We start from the raw sequence: 16,194 nt of genomic DNA, 5'->3' as shown, positions 1-16,194 counted from the left end.
GGCGGTACTCATGTGTTCAGATCATCCCTTCCTTCACTGTACGGGTGTGTTGTAGGACGAGCAAGAGGGGACTTGTTGCACAGGTCTCCAAATTGGGTGTCTAAGACTGCTTGATACTTTCCCAAAGAACAAAGAAATGTACAGCACAGGAACAGGCCCTTCGGCCCTCCAAGCCCGTGCCGACCATACTGCCCGACTAAACTACAATCTTCTACACTTCCTGGGTCCGTATCCTTCTATTCCCATCCTATTCATATATTTGTCAAGATGCCCCTTAAATGTCCCTATCGTCCCTGCCTCCACTACCTCCTCCGGTAGTGAGTTCCAGGCACCCACTACCCTCTGCGTAAAAAACTTGCCTCGTACATCTACTCTAAACTTTGCCCCTCTCACCTTAAACCTATGCCCCCTAGTAATTGACCCCTCTACCCTGGGGAAAAGCCTCTGACTATCCACTCTGTCTATGCCCCTCATAATTTTGTATACCTCTATCAGGTCGCCCCTCAACCTCCTTCGTTCCAGTGAGAACAAACCGAGTTTATTCAATCGCTCCTCATAGCTTATGCCCTCCATACCAGGCAACATTCTGGTAAATCTCTTCTGCACCCTCTCTAAAGCCTCCACATCCTTCTGGTAGTGTGGCGACCAGAATTGAACACTATACTCCAAGTGTGGCCTAACTAAGGTTCTATACAGCTGCAACATGACTTGCCAATTCTTATACTCAATGCCCCGGCCAATGAAGGCAAGCATGCCGTATGCCTTCTTGACTACCTTCTCCACCTGTGTAGCCCCTTTCAGTGATCTGTGGACCTGTACTCCTAGATCTCTTTGACTTTCAATACTCTTGAGGGTTCTACCATTCACTGTATATTCCCTACCTGCATTAGCCCTTCCAAAATGCATTACCTCACATTTGTCCAGGTTAAACTCCATCTGCCATCTCTCCGCCCAAGTCTCCAGACAATCTAAATCCTGCTGTATCCTCAGACAGTCCTCATCGCTATCCGCAATTCCACCAACCTTTGTGTCGTCTGCAAACTTACTAATCAGACCAGTTACATTTTCCTCCAAATCATTTATATATACTACAAAGAGCAAAGGTCCCAGCACTGATCCCTGTGGAACACCACTGGTCACAGCCCTCCAATTAGAAAAGCATCCCTCCATTGCTACCCTCTGCCTTCTATGGCCTAGCCAGTTCTGTATCCACCTTGCCAGTTCACCCCTGATCCCGTGTGACTTCACCTTTTGTACTAGTCTACCATGAGGGACCTTGTCAAAGGCCTTACTGAAGTCCATATAGACAACATCTACTGCCCTACCTGCATCAATCATCTTAGTGACCTCCTCGAAAAACTCGATCAAGTTAGTGAGACACGACCTCCCCTTCACAAAACCGTGCTGCCTCTCACTAATACGTCCATTTGCTTCCAAATGGGAGTAGATCCTGTCTCGAAGAATTCTCTCCAGTAATTTCCCTACCACTGAAGTAAGGCTCACCGGCCTGTAGTTCCCGGGATTATCCCTGCCACCCTTCTTAAACAGAGGAACAACATTGGCTATTCTCCAGTCCTCCGGGACATCCCCTGAAGACAGCGAGGATCCAAAGATTTCTGTCAAGGCCTCAGCAATTTCCTCTCCAGCCTCCTTCAGTATTCTGGGGTAGATCCCATCCGGCCCTGGGGACTTATCTACCTTAATATTTTTTAAGACACCCAACACCTCGTCTTTTTGGATCACAATGTGACCCAGGCTATCTACACCCCCTTCTCCAGACTCAACATCTACCAATTCCTTCTCTTTGGTGAATACTGATGCAAAGTATTCATTTAGTACCTCGCCCATTTCCTCTGGCTCCACACATAGATTCCCTTGCCTATCCTTCAGTGGGCCAACCCTTTCCCTGGCTACCCTCTTACTTTTTATGTAAGTGTAAAAAGCCTTGGGAGAGATCATTCGAGTTAGTAAATTTAGAATGGTGTAGTTTCTAAAGTGGTCTCTTCTTTCCACTCCCCCCACCCCCACCCATCCCATTTAATTTCAGTGGGGCTTAGGTATAAGCTCTCTTAGAACTTAGAAAATGCTACTTTTTTAATACATAATAATAACAACCTTTTATTGTCACAACTATGAAGTTGCTGTGAAAACTCCCTAGTCGCCACATTCCGGCACCTGTTCGGGTAAGCTGGTACGGGAATTGAACCTGCACTGCTGGCCTTGTTCTGCATCACAAACCAGCTATCTAGCCCACTGAGCTAAACTAGCTCCTATAGAATTTGCAGTGCAGAAGGAGGCCATTCGGCCCATCGAGTCTGCACCGGCTCTTGGAAAGAGCACCCTACCCAAGGTCAACACCCCACCCTATCCCCATAACCCAGTAACCCCACCCAACACTAAGGGCAATTTTGGACACTCAGGGCAATTTATCATGGCCAATCCACCTAACCTTCACATCTTTGGACTGTGGGAGAAAACCGGAGCACCCGGAGGAAACCCACGCACACACGGGGAGGATGTGCAGACTCCGCACAGACAGTGACCCAAGCCGGAATCGAACCTGGGACCCTGGAGCTGTGAAGCAATTGTGCTATCCACAATGCTACCGTGCATTTACCGTGCACTGGCTCTACCAGTTCCAGGTAGAGCCAGTGCTCCACGTACTGCAACTGGCATATGGCACATGTACCTAATCCACATAGCTGTGATGGAATAATAGTGTTTTCTACAGTTTGAGGGTCGGATGAATCTTCTTGCAGCAAACTATAGAGTTGTGCTAGTCTGTGCATCTCAGCTGGATCTCACTGGTCAGGGGACAGGCTCAGCAGGGGCACGATGCTGCTGATCATGGACATTCAGGTATCCTGGATCACTTCCCAATGGTTGAATTGCAGCGTAGAATTTAAAGAAGGTACATATGTTCACCAGAGAGAAAGCTTGGAAAGAAGTAACAAGCCAATTGAACATAGATGAAGGGGTTCTCTTATCAAGCGAGGTTGGGCCGCTGCCCACTGGAATTTAGAAGAATATCAACATGGGGTGAGATTCTCCGGGACTATTTCTAAGCGTGGGAATTGCCGTGAGCTTCCCAGCGCTCGGCCCGGCGAGGCTGGCAACGTTATTCAACATTAATTGGTCCACTTACCGAGAACCCAATGGCCTCTCGCTGCAAATGAAGGCTTGCACGCCAATTTGCCGGCACTGCGCTCGCCAGCTCCCCGCCATCAACGTCGAGCGGCACTTGCTCAGCCAACCCCAGCCAGCTCGCAACAACGACGCCCAGGAGACCGGCCACAAGATCCGGGATGCAGATCTGGGAAGGCTGCTAGACGCATTGGAGGCCAGGAGGGATGCCCTGTTCCCTTGGAGGGTCAACCATAGGGCAGCCAGTGCCGCCTGGGACAAGGTAGCGGCGGCTGTGAGCTCGGAGTACGACCAGGAGGACTGGCCCCTCAGTTCATGAAAAGGTCAAAGTTCCAACACCACACAGTGCGAGTGAGTAGATACCCACGCAATCCCCCCCGCATCCCCGAGACCTTTCCACCGATACGCAAGCATCCTTCCCCATGCGACCCCCTTCAACTCCCTGTACCCTTCCTTCACATCCCCTTCCCACCACTATAAACCACGTGTGTGCCTAATGATGCCATCTCTGTGTTGCCTCAGGAAAAGCTCTCCCACAATCGCTGGGAGAGGGCACAGACTGGTGGTGGTGTGCCGGACATAAGAATCCTCACCATCTTTAAGGAGTGAGACCTGGAGGTGACCGGTGTGGCCGAGGATAGTCACCAATACAGAGATTGGCGGACGCCGCAGTGGCGAGGAACCACCAGGCTCAACCAGGAGGACTTGTCAAATGTGTGTTATTGCCTTACTGACTGACCCATTCCTCCCGCTGACCACATGTCCATTCTCCCGCAGACCCTCCAGACAATGGCGCTGGCCCATCCCGGTGGCCCTTCTCCAGCCTCCCATGAGACCACCTGAGAGGAGAGCTCCGAGGATGCCACCATAATAATCGCGTCACGGCTGTCATCCCCACCCTTCACCAGCGCAGATAGACGCACCTTGATGGGAAATAATATAATAATCTTTATTGTCACAAGTAGGCTTACATTAACACTGCAGTGAAGTTACTGTGAAAAGCTACGAGTCACCACATTCTGCCGCCTGTTCGGGTACACAGAGGGAGAATTCAGAATGACAAATAACCCAATAGCACGTCTTTCGGGACTTGTGGGAGGAAATCGGTTCACCAGGACGAAACCCACGCAGACACGACAAGAACGCGCAGACTCCACATAGACAGTGACCCAAGCCAAGAATCTATCCTGGAGCTGTGAAGCAACAGTGCTAAATACTGTGGTACCGTGCTGCCCCTATGTTGTAGACAAGCTTCTGGGTACAATCTGGTGAGCGCCACACTGCTGATTCTGCACATCAGGTGGAGGTACAAAGTCCCAGTTGAGACAGCAGTCAGAGGTCTGCTGGATCCCAGAACCCAGCTGGGTCCCAACCTGATGCTGAGCTTGTGGAAGAGGTCACCCCAGAGCTGATGGAGATGTTAGGGTCCAGCCGGGACATTCAGTGGGAGATGTCAAAGTCTTTCCAGCAGACCTATAGCCACTTGGAGGTGTCCTAGAGGCTATGGGTGCTGGAGATATCATCGGCAATGCGTGGCACCGAGGCCAACGCTGCAAGGGTGGCAATCACAGTGGAGAGCCTGGTGCACGACGCCGGCACCGTTAGTGAAGATGTCCAAAGCATCGTGCAGTCGGTGACGGCCATGGCTGAGGGTATCGGCAGAATGTCCAACTCGCTGGGAGATGCCACCCAGTACCAGGCTGACTTTGATGAGGTTCTGTGGGCCATGTCCCGCTCTCAGATGAGAATGGCCGAGGCGCTGCGGAGCTTGACCCAATCACAGGTGGACATTACAGAAGTGCTGCAGAGCGTGTCCTAGTCACTAATGAGCTTCACTGAGGGCGATGACACAATGGTGGGGACTATGGGGAACCAGAAGGGTTGGCAGAACCAGATGATGTAGGGGCAGCTGGGGCTCGAACCAGCTACCCCTCTGTCCCAAGGTGACCCCCAGGGTCCTATGGGCACTGAGCGGGAGAAGGGGATACCGGGTGCCAACCCGGACCCGTCCCATGGAATGGTGACGGTGGCAACCGGCTTCCCCGTATTCCACCCCTCTGATGAGACCACGTCTCGGGGTCAGCATACAGTACAGGGTGGCACGGCTGTGCATGTGCCGCCGATAAGTGAGCCGGGGTCTCTGGCCTCAGAGCCCCCAGAGGACTTCTGCCAGGGGCACCAAAGGCCACGGGACATGGTAAGTAGCTGGCTGCCTCCACTTCAGATGTGCATCCTGGGGATACACCTAGACATAGTGGTAGAGGTAGGAGGGCCAAGCACATCGAGGATCACTGAGGGTACCGGGAAGGGGGGGAGGGATGGGGGTGTGGGTCGGGGGTGGGGGAGGGTGCAGCACCAATGGGAGGGTAGGGAATTGTGAAACACAATAAACACCCTTGTGCACAACCAATATGACGCTTCTGTCACTTTCTTCCGCAATGCGCGCCAACCTCCGACCCCTTGACCCACCTCTCCAGGCATCCTCCCCCCTCCCAGTGGCACTCACTCACCCTCTGGCTATGGACATGCCCCGGAGCTGTTTTCCATCCCATGGGTGTACTGATGTTGGCTGCTGCGTGTGCGATGTTGCCTCCCGCAGCGTTCCGGGGCGAGTTTAGCTCAGTGGGCTAGACAGCTAGTTTGTAATGCAGAAGAAGGCCAGCAGCATGGGTTCAATTCCCACACCAGCTTACCTGAACAGGCGCCAGAATGTGGTGACTCGGGGCTTTTCACAGTAACTTCATACTTGTGATAATAAAAGATTATTATTATTCAGGCACAGTGTCCAGGCATCGCGGTCTGATTGGGATGCTAGGCAATGAGCCCCACATGCTACATGGCCCTATGATGACGGGCATAATCTCGCACACTGGTGAGAAAACCACTGGGATGGCTGCAGAATCTAGATTACAAGTCTTGTGCATTTGTACAATGCTGTATCATTGCTCTACAGTCTGTTCAGAGAAAGTTTGGCCACTAAGTTAAAAAGCAATGCCTATTCATGCAGGAGATAAGCTATTTCAAAGAACAACCTAGAACCATAAAATTACACCAAATTTTGTCTCATCCTCAACGAATGCAGCACAATGCAATGTGCATGGTCAAACCACAAATTATCTCTACAGTGCAAAAGGGTTAAAACCCATAGATGCCAATTCACTGGATTTGATCCCTGCTCATGTTTCACATTAACACAAATTTTGAAAGTTCTCTTATACCCCACCAGTCAGTTCCATGATGATACATGTCCAGTGTCTTGGGATCAGTTTCATTTGGTAATGTGGCTACTGGATCTGATGTGCAATCAGCAAGTTTTCTGAGCTATCTCCTCAACATACAATTGCATCTTTAAGATATCTGATGTCATAGTTTTCAGTGCGATTAACCGTGGCTCTCGCATGTTCACTTCCTGTTCATCAGCATGGATCCATGGGAAGTCCTTTATCACTTGAATTTCCTCCATGTCTCGAGTGGCAACATCTCGTGTATGAGGGTTTCTGTCAAGAATCTCATCACAGACACTGACCTTCAGGATCGATGCTCGAAGCAGCTGCTCAACACGGGAAAGCAGTGAGTGAGAGCTGACAGACAGTATCTCAAAGAAAAAGCGCTCCACGGGATGATGCTCCTTATTCAGGACCACCACCACCATCCAATCCACGTCATTCTTCTCAATCAGAGGTTTAATGCAGTGCAGTGTGTCCTGGATGTATTGGTTAAGCTCCGGGTGGCACGACATCTGAAAGATTCCGATAGGATAAACCTCCCAGACATACAGGATCACATGAAAAGCCACTTCTAGAAATTCACACAGTACATCTGCAATCACTTGTCCAAAATTGAGATCCTGTCGTGTGAGGGTGGCCATACTGATGAACATCCGCCCTAATCCGGCACCCAGAGTCCCGGCCGCCACACCACCAGCTGCTGAGTGCGCTCCAAATTTACACCGCCGATAGATTCATTGTTTCCCGGCACCCCACTCGGCCGCATCCCGACCTCACCGTCTGCTCCACATTCAATCATGGTCGTTATGTTTCTCATCCCCATTCTCCTGCTTACTCACCATAACTCCTGATCCTCTTATTAATCTATCTCTGTCTTAAAGACACTCCGTGATTTGACCTCCACAGCCTTCTGTGGTAATGGGTTCCACATATTCACCACCCTCTGGCTAAAGAAATCCCTCCCCATCTCTGTTTTAAAGGATCTTTCCTTCAGTCTGAGGCTGTGTCCTCGAGGTCTAGTTTCTCCTGCTAGTGGAAACATCCTCTCTGCTTTCAATCAATCTAGGCCTCTCAGTATTCTGTACATTTCAATAAGATTCCTCCCCATCCTTCTAAACTGAGTACAGAACCAGAGTCCTCAACCGCTCCTCATATGACAAGTCTTCATTCCGGGGATCATTCTTGTGAACCTCTGGACCCTTTCCAAGGCCAGCACATCCTTCCTTAGATATGGGGCTCAAAACTGCTCACAATACTCCAAATGGAGTCTGACCAGAGCCTTAGAAGTACTTCCCTGCTCTTGGATTCTATCCCTCTCGACATGAATACTAACATTGCATTTTCTTTGCTATCTGCCGATTGAACTGTACGTTAACCTTAAGAGAATCGTGAACAAGGACTCCCAAGTCCCTTTGTGCTTCTGATTTCCTAAGCATCTTCCCATTTAGAAAATAGTCTATGCCTCCATTTCTCCTTCCAAAGTCCATAATTATATTTCATCTGCTAATTCTTTCCCCACTCCCAGCCTGTCCATGTCCTTCTGCAGCCTCCCTGCTTCCTCAACACAACCTGTGTACATATCTTTGTATCATCTGCAAACTTAGCAACAATGCCCTCAGTTCCTTCTTAGTGCATATCGTGAATAGCTGTGGTCCCAACGCTGACCACTGTGCAACACCACTAGTCACCAACTGCCATCCTGAAAAGGACCACTTTATCCCCACTCTCTACCAGTCAGCCAATCCTCTATCCATGCCAGTAGAACATAGAACATACAGTGCAGAAGGACACCATTCGGCCCATCGAGTTTGCACCGACCCATTTAAGCCCTTCCCTTCCACCCTATCCCCGTAACCCATGGTTATTAATCCTTAATAACTTCCCAAACAACAGTACCTTGCCCCTAACACCATGGGCTCTTATTTAGCAGCCTCCTGTACAGCACCTTATCAAAGGCCTTCTGGAAATCCAAATAGATCACGCCCACTGGTTCTCCTTTGTCTAACTTCCTCGTTACCTCCTGAAAGAATTCTAACAGATTCGTCAGGCTTAATTAAATTGTGCTGACTCAGTCCTATTTTACCATGCATTTCTAAGTACTCCGCAAACTCATCCTTAATAATGAACTCTAAAATCTTACCAACAACCAAAGTCAGGCTAACCAACCCATAATTGGGGTGTAGTCCATCCAGTCTGGGAGATTATCCACCTTCAGACCTTACAGTTTCCCTAGCACGTTCTCCTTACTGATGGCCACTTCACTCACATCTGCCCCCGACTCTCCTGACGTTCTGGTATGCCCGTGGTGTCTTCCACTGCGAAGACTGATGCAAAGTACCTCGTGTTTGCGTGGGTTTTCTCGGGATGCTCCGGTTTCCTCCCATAAGTCCTGAAAGTTATGCTTGTTAGGTGAATTGAACATTCTGAATTCTCCCTCGGTGTATCCAAACAGGCGCTGTAATGTGGCGACTAGGGCATTTTCAAAGTAACTTCATTGCAGTGTTAATGTAAGCCTACTTGTGACACTAATAAATATTATATTATATTCAGTTCCTCTACCATTTCTTTGTTCCCTATTACGACTTCTCCAGCCTCATTTTCCAGCGGTCCAATGTCCGTTCATGCCTCTCTCTTAACTTTTAAATATTGAAAAAACTTGCAATCTTCTTTTAAATTATTAGCAGAGCTTTCACTCATATTTCATCTCCCCCTTATTGCTTTTTTAATTGCTCTCTGCTTGCTTTTAAAGACTTCCCAATCCTCAGGTTTCCCACTGACACTTGCCACATTGTATGCTTTTTCCTTTGCTTTAATGCTGTCCTTGACGTCCTCTGTCAGCCATGGTTGTCTTGTTCTCCCCTTCGCATGCTTCCTCCTCCTTGGGATGAATTTCTGTTGAGCTTCCCAAACAACCCAAAAGATTCCTGCCATTGCTGTTCAAATGTCTTCCCTGCTCGGCTCCCCTTCCAATCAACTCTGGTCGACCCCTCCCTCTTGTCTTGGCCTTTAATTGTAAAACCAGTACATCTGATTCCAGCTTCTCCCTCTCAAACTGCAGGGTGAATTCTATCATATTGTGGTCACAGCTCCCTAAGGGTTCCTTCACCTCAAGTTCCCTATTCAAGTCTGCCTCATTACACATCACCAGATCCAGAATTGCTTATTCCCCAGTGGGCTCTACCACAAAACCATCTCATAGACAATTCACAAATTCCTCTTCTTGAGATCCACTACCAACCTGATTTTCCCAGTCCACTTGCATATTGAAATCCCCCATGATAATTGTAATGTTGCCTTTCTTATATGCCTTTTCTATCTCCTGATTTATTTTCTGCCTCAATTCCTGACTGCTGCTAGGGGGCCTGTACATAATTCCCATCAGGGTCTTTTTACCTTTGCAATTCCTCAACTTCACCCACAGACATTCTATGCCTTCCGACCGGAAATCACTTCTTGCTATCGATTTAAGTTAATTTCCTACTAACAATGCAACCCTGCCCCCTCTACCCATCTGCCTGCCCTTTCAATAGGACACATGTCCTTGGATATTTCGATTCCAGCCCTGATCTTCCTGCAGCCATGTCTCTGTGATGCCCACAACATCGTACCCAGCAATTTCAATGTGCGCAACAAGCTCATTTACCTTATTTCATATACTGCACACATTTAGGTACAACACCTTAGGACCTGCGTTGACCTCCACCCCCTCCCCCCTTCTCATAGTTGTCCCCTTTTTTGCTCTGCCTGAAGTTGGATTCCAGACACTTTCTATACACTGCTCTATCACGTTTTCTGGAAATTTACTAACCTCTCCTGAGCCCTCAGCCTCTTTAAGTTGTTTAAAGTCCTCATCATTAACCTGCACTCTCACCTTCTCCTTTAACTTTGATTTTCTAATTTTCCATACAACTGAACCCATCCCCCCACCCCACCCCACACCCCACACACTATTTAGTTTAAAGCCCTATCTATAGCCCTAGTTATATGATTCGTCAGCACTCTGGTCCCAGCTTGATTCAGGTGAATAAGATCCCATCGGAACAGCCCCCTCCCCCAATACTGGTGTCAGTGTCCCATGAATTCAAACCCATTTCTCCCACACCAACCTTTGAGCCACTCATTTACCTCTTTAACCTTATTGACCCTGTGCTAGCTAGCTCCTGGCTCGGGTAGTAATCCAGATATTATTACCTTTTTGGTTCTGCTTTTTAATTTAGCCCCCAGCTGCTCATATTCCTTCAGCAGAACCTATATTCTTGTTCTTCCTATGTCTTTGGTGTGGTGATGTGCATCAATGTAAATGCGTGTAGGCAAGCTAGACACTAAAGGGAGCACCAAAGACATCACACACACACACTCAACCAACAGATCAGTTAGATAGGACAGGACCAATAGACATTCACGATACACAAGGAGGTGACACGACCACAGGGGGCATTACACCAACCCATATATAAAGGACACCACACACATGATCTGCCTCTTTCCAGTGGAGACTGTCAGTGAGAACAGACACAGGATTGATTCAATATTACACCCACCACGTGGATTGCAGCAGCTGGTTAGTCAAGTCTGGGTAGCTATAGTAGGATTAGCAGTAGTGTCGAACCCGAGTAATAGAAGTGTAAATAGTTTAATAAACGTGTTGAAGTTATCTCCAAGTCTGAACCTTCCTTTGTCAAGTGCACCACAAGGAAGCCGCTTATGTTACACCTACAACATAACAAATCATGGTACCAGAAGTGAACTGTTTCAATCCAGATAGCCATATCTCAGCGTACAGTGACAACCAGCAACGATACCCAGGCAAGATGTTCGAGATCCGGGTTCCGCAGCAGCTCCAGTGCCACGGCGATCTCCACGAAAACTGGCAGGCATTCCGGCAAAAGTTTGAAATCTTCCTGGTGGCAGCCGAAGTAGAAGAAGTGGCCGATCCTGAAAAATCAGAGCTTCTCCTCACCATTGCCGGTGCCAGAGTAGAAGAAATCTTTAAAAAATTCAAGTTCTCAAAGGGGCAAAACAGGAGCGACTTCCAGGCAGTCCTGGACAAATTCGGCAAATACTTTGAGGAAAGCACACTCCAACCAGAAAGAAAAGGTAAGAGAAGCACCAGTACTCACCTCGAGGCTGAAATCCCGGAGCAGAGAACGATTTTGGTCGGCGGCCATCTTTCTAAAGGGACTGCACTTGCGCAGTTGCGCGAGAAGCGCACAGAACGGGCAGGTCCGTTTGCGAAAAAGGCCCCAAGTAAAGGAGCCGCGATCTGCGCATGTGCAATCGCTTCCTACGCAATATGCCACATGCGTCATGACGTCAGAGGCACCGGACCACGCCCATTTAAAGGGGAAATGTCCCAAATCAAATAAAAAATCTTTTAAAGCAGTAAAACAACCTTCCTTCACCTGGAATGACAGCACAATGCCTCAAATTGAACCAGGAAAGAAAATTAACCTCCGAAGAACCCTGCAACAAGCAGTTACCTACGCGCAAACCAATGATTCTGACCTTGAATATTTTGATACCTACCTTTACATTTTCTCTGGACCTCGCGAGCCCAATGCCAGCTCCGACTCAAACAGTGATGATATGGTCCTAGAAGACTATGACTCGGATTAACCTTTCACCTTGGGAGGCTACCTGAGTACCAAATCCGAACTGCAACTAGACGTGTTGCACATTGGCGACCCCAGTATTGAATCCGACGCAGATGCGGAATCGCTCTTCGTATTTGAGGATCTTCAGCCCAGCAGATATGACATCCCGACTCGTGAGTGTAGGATGATGCTGCAGCCTGAAACCAAGAGACAGAGAGCGGTACAAGTCCACAGAAAGCGGCCTGCTGCCACACAGAGCGTGGTCCACGCACCGCTCAGGGTTCCCGACTCTACGAAAGAAGACACGCAAGACTCCACACCACAGTCCTTGCATGAACAAGAAGTGACTCCAGTGTCACAAGCCTCCACAACAAGCTCATGGACAGACCCAACAATAGAAAAAACGCAAGACTCCAGAGCGCAGTCCTTGCACACACAAGACGTGACTCCAGTGTCACAAGCCTCCACAGCGAGCTCGTGGACAGCCTCCACGATAGAAGCAACACAAGACTCTGTCGCGCAGTCCTTGCAGGAACAAGACCATGAGGGTCTAGCAACCTCCTCTCACCAACTAGCGGCAGATGATGCAAGTCTGCCATGCTCAAGCAAACAGCAAGAAGACTATGACAGTCTACCACACTCCAGTGCACAGCAGGACGACCATGACGGTCTATCATGCTACAGTGAAGAACAAAGCGACGGTGACAGTCCAAGCCCAAATGAAGGACAACAGCAAGACAATGACAGTCCACCCACATTGCTTGCACTACCACATGAAGACTCTGACAATTTACCCAACCCAAGTGAACAAGCAGCTACTGAGGCTCTACCCACGGTCTGTGAGAAGAGTGACAACAGCATCCCACTTCCCATGCAAGATGTGCAAAGTGACTGACCTTATCTAGTGTGTACAGAGGCACTCGACGATCACTGTGAGACCACTGGTGACTCTGGTGACACCATGATACTTCCACCCTCATTCGCTCGAACCTCTCCACAAGTCAATGCATTCCTGCATGTTCCGACACAAGACATGCAGCATCAAGAAATCTCAGCTGACTCCAGTGAACCTGCTAAGACTCCGGACAGGGAGCATCAACAAACCAACACTGACTCAGTTAAAACAGACAAGACTCCAGATGGGGAGCAACCAAACGCCGACTCTGATTCACATAAGCCGGACTTCACTCCAGACAGGGAGTGCCGCAACCTCAGTGATGGCACGTTCAGGGTGACAGCAGATGCCACAATGACAGGAGATAGATCACTTTTCAATTACACTGGGTCAGTAATAACAAGCAGCGGCTACAGTCCAAGAGGAATACACCAATATTCACCACAGCTATATCCACACATTTTTTCCACACCAGCAGTGCAGCCAATGACAGCTCATGCTGGACAAACCCAGTATTCAGGCATGCAGCAGCCAGCAGTCTATGCAGCATATTCTCAAACAGGCCAGCACTACAGGATTGCCCATTAATGGAATCAAGACCGAAGGAGGACTACCGTAAGCACAATCTGCACTAAAGACTGGATGCCTTAGTTACAGCCCAGGATTTGCTGCACCCCAGCCTGGACAGACGGCATATCCCTATCAGATGCAAGGCTCTAGTTTCACACCATCACCAGGTATTTATGCGAGCAGCAATTCTGTTTCCAATTCGACAAGCTTCAACGGTTCTCAGCAGGATCACCCTTCCTGCACAGCACGTGGCCAGAACCAGTATGTACAGTCTTATCCAACTTCAACATATGGCACATCCATGACCTTGAATGATACTGTTGATGGTACCTCTTCAACGTCAACACCTTATCAGCTACAAGATGCCATCCGACAGCACCATCACAAACATCGAAAAAAGAAAGGGACTCCAAATCAGACAGCGAAGTGATTTGACCACTTCTTGGTTCCTGTGGCACAGGGACGTTGATGGCGTTCATAACCAAGAGAGACATTTGACCATGATGATTGATGGTTTATGGACTCACACAAATGATTTGGACTTATTGTTTAATCACTGTTCCCATGACTTGTATATACCTTACCTTATCTACCTGTTCTTTGTTCAATTTTCTCAAAGTGTGCAGAAAATATGTAACATATAAAAAAGGGGAGATGTGGTGATGTGCATCAATGTAAATGCATGTAGGCTAGCTAGACACTAGAGGGAGCACCAAAGACACCACACACACACATTCAACCAATAGATCAGTTAGATAGGACAGGACCAATAGACATTCACGATGCACAATGAGGTGACACGACCACAGGGGGGCATTACACCAACCCATATATAAAGGACACCACACACATGATCTGCCTCTTTCCTGTGGAGACAGTCAGTGAGTACAGACACAGGGTTGATTCAATATTACACCCACCACGTGGATTGCAGCAGCTGGTTAGTCAAGTCTGGTTAGCTATAGTAGGATTAGCAGTAGTGTCGAACGCAAGTAATATAAGTGTAAATAGTTTAATAAACATGTTGAAGTTATCTCCACGTCTGAACCTTCCTTTGTCAAGTGCACCACAAGGAAGCCGCTTATGTTACACCTACAACATAACAAATCATTTGGTACTTGTGTGGACCATGACAAATGGATCTTTACCTTCCCACTTCAAGTTCCTCTGCAACCCAGATGAGATATCCTGAACCCGAGCTCCAGGCAGGCAACACAACCTTCTGACTCCAGATCCTGGTCACAGAGAACAGTGTCTATGCCCCTAACTATACTATCCTACTATCCCCAATTACAACTACATTTCTTTTCTCTCTCTCTCCCCCCCCCCCCCCCCCCCCGCACTTGAATAGCTCCCTGTATCATGGCGCTGCAGTCAGTTTGCTCATCATGCCTGTTGGAATCTCAAACCTGTTGGACAAGGTCAAGGGCTAAGGATCCTGCAACCCTATCTCCTAGATCCCTCTACCTGCCTCACCCTCCTGTCCCTGACCACTTGCAGAATTCAAGTTAGTTAGTCTAAGGGGTGTGTCTGCCTCCTGAAACATAGTGTCCAGGTATTTCTTCCCCTCCCTGATGTGTCTCAACTTAAGCTTAGAATCCATCTCATCAACTCTGAGCTGGAGTTCCTCAAGCAACCAACACAGATGCGGTCACTGGGAACCACAATGGGGTCCACCCGCTCCCAAATCATACAGGAACAACACATCACCTAGCCCTACAACTTTATTTAATTTAATTTTTTTTTACATTTCCAGGTAGTTATAGTCTTTCTAATTTGTAAAATATTTATCTTTTTATCTTTAATCTGGATGCAATTTCGAAGGTCATGCAAGTTAGCAGTTACTTACCGTCCAATGAACTTACCAGTTTCCTGTGATGTCTCCCAAAATTATTTTTCAAACTCAGCCCGGTGCTCAGAGGGTTCCTCACATCTCCCGCTCTTTATAAATCTCCGCTGTGACTCTCAATTCCTGTTCTTGTAAAATCTCCGCTCTGACTCTCCACTCTTACTCTTTTTAAATCTCCGCTCTGACTCTCAGCTCCTGTTCTTGTAAAATCTCCGCTCTGACTCTCCACTCTTACTCTTTTTAAATCTCCGCTCTGACTCTCCACTCTCGCTCTTTTTAAATCTCCGCTCTGACTCTCAGCTCCCGCTCTTTTTAAATCTCCGCTCTGACTCTCCACTCTCGCTCTTTTAAAATCTCCGCTCTGACTCTCAGCTCCCGCTCTTTTTAAATCTCCGCTCTGACTCTCCACTCTCGCTCTTTTAAAATCTCCGCTCTGACTCTCAGGTCCCGCTGAGCACCTCCGGGGCCTCAGCCTGGATGAGGGCGGCCATTTTGCGCGCTTTTCGCGGACTCCCGCGCTTGTACGCACCAAACGAGGGGACGGCAACGTTGAGGAACATAATGCGCAGGGGCGCACCATGCATGACCGCACCGCGCATGCGCGGTGGCGCAGCGAACGTGCTGACGTCACGACGTGCGGCAACTGTGGCTCCGTCCATTTAAAGTGGCAATGCCCCGCAAAATCTCGACAATGTCTACGATGTGGAAGACTTGGCCACTATGCTGCCTGCTGTCGAGCAGCTCAGCCTGTCAACTCATATCGCTTCAGCCAGCCTCGCAGGAATGTTCGGGCAATTCAACCCACGGTCACCGAGTCCGATGCGGACCTCCCACACAGCAGTGACACCGAGGACCCGAAGGCGCCTTTTCGAGTCGGTGTCATAACGAAAAGCAGACTGTCCCCGAAGCAAAGAC

General features: G+C 48.7%; 1 pseudogene; it reads right to left on the bottom strand.

The window, feature by feature from the left end:
• Nucleotides 1-6,448: 6,448 nt before the first annotated feature.
• On the bottom strand, nucleotides 6,449-7,031 carry LOC140387315 (mitotic spindle assembly checkpoint protein MAD2B pseudogene; annotated as a pseudogene).
• Nucleotides 7,032-16,194: the final 9,163 nt, after the last annotated feature.

The sequence above is a fragment of the Scyliorhinus torazame genome, chromosome 12 (assembly GCF_047496885.1).
Source record: "Scyliorhinus torazame isolate Kashiwa2021f chromosome 12, sScyTor2.1, whole genome shotgun sequence".
Taxonomy (NCBI): domain Eukaryota; kingdom Metazoa; phylum Chordata; class Chondrichthyes; order Carcharhiniformes; family Scyliorhinidae; genus Scyliorhinus; species Scyliorhinus torazame.
Note: the sequence above shows the minus strand (reverse complement) of the source record. Positions and strands in the feature narration are given on the sequence as shown.